Below are 1,630 nucleotides of genomic sequence, written 5' to 3'. Positions count from 1 at the left end.
CCGCGCGTTGGAAACGCGCGCGTTCGCTTTCTTCGACCGCCTCACAATGGCCACGCCACCACCATTATTTTTCAATGGTGGAGATCAAAGTTACGCGTGTACATCTTGTACGCGGATGCATGTGGAGGCAAATACATTTGTACGATTCGTGTACGGATGGAAGTACTTTGAAACTTTCTCCTGTGTGGTGCGAGTTCGAAGATGGATGAAATGGTACTTCGAACGTTCGAATGTTCGATGGCAGATTGGATTTAATTTTGTGATGATTGGATTTCTCTTTGCTCGATTATTCGCAATTTCGTTCTATGTATAATATATAGATCTGTTTAATTAATTCAGTTTAAGTAGTATATGTTAGGAAATTGTTTGTTATTATTCTCTGTTATCAGATTATAACATGTTTTTGTAAAAGAATTAAGATCTCTTCTCTTCATAATTTTCAATTTACATAAAACGGAGCAACGGAAAGTTAAACACAATGAGGCTCTCGTACCCCGAGTCGAGACACAAAGGGATGCATTCTGGGAACCAGAACGACTGCCTCGACTCGCGGGGACTCTCAATGCAAAAATCGTCCGTGCGAGTTCGCCCGTGAATATTTTTTTTTTATTGTTTTATTCTGTGTCCAGCCACCGGCTGCAGATCGAGGAGATCGCGATCGCACGGTCCGAGGAGAAAACCGAAGCTGGTTAAACTCTTTCACTGTTCCCGCCCTCGTTTGTCTCCTCGAACGTGCTGACATCGTTTTCACGGCCTTCTCTTTCCCCTCTCTTTCTCTGTCTTCGCTGCTCTCTCTCTTTCTATCTCTTTCTCTCTTTCCTTCTGACCCTCCTCTTTCATTTTTCTTCTTTCATTCAATACAGTCTACCAGAATTCGATTAAACGAATTTCAATTTTTAATTTCAAATAAATTAATAAATCTTGGAGAATTCAATATCTATGATATTAATATATCGAAACGTTTGGCAAAACCATATCTCGTTTTTTCCTTTTCCCCTTTGAGTTTGTCAAAGAAAACATTTAAAACATTTCTCTTCCTAAAGTTAGCGTCGAATCAATTAGCCATTTAACGTCACAGTAGCGCGATCCCCACCACGCTAGTGTTTCCCCCACTCCTTCCTATCTTTCAACGCGATTGCGCAAAAGGACTTGCGCAAACAGACGCGATTCAACGATGGCCAAACCTCAACATAACCTTAATGCACCGAAACATTTCCCAGAATCGTACTCCTCCTCCATTTTAAGATAACCGGCATCTCTCTCTCTCTCTCTCTCTCTCTCTTCTTTCCCTTCTTCTCTCTTACTTAAACCATGATCTCTCGATTCTTCCGAAAAGAAGCGATCGAGGCGGATTATCGTTAGCACATTTTTATCCGGGACGTCACGCGACTTTACGCAGGCCCTCGAAACTCGTGCGTTCTTTCGTTCGAATCGAAACGACGGTAATCGGATACAAGACGATGCGCGGGAATCGGTAATTAACCGACGGAACCGGCGCGTTTTCGCCTCGCTTCGCGGGGAATTAAAGCGTTTACAGTAATTCGGGGTTACAATATGGCGTACGCCAGTTGGGGACCAGTCCGCCTCTCTCTCTCTCGTCTATAAACAGGCTTCGTTATTGCGGTAACCG

This window comes from Apis dorsata, unplaced genomic scaffold, assembly GCF_000469605.1.
Source record: "Apis dorsata unplaced genomic scaffold, Apis dorsata 1.3 scaffold_165, whole genome shotgun sequence".
NCBI lineage: Eukaryota > Metazoa > Arthropoda > Insecta > Hymenoptera > Apidae > Apis > Apis dorsata.
This window is presented reverse-complemented; position numbering follows the sequence as displayed.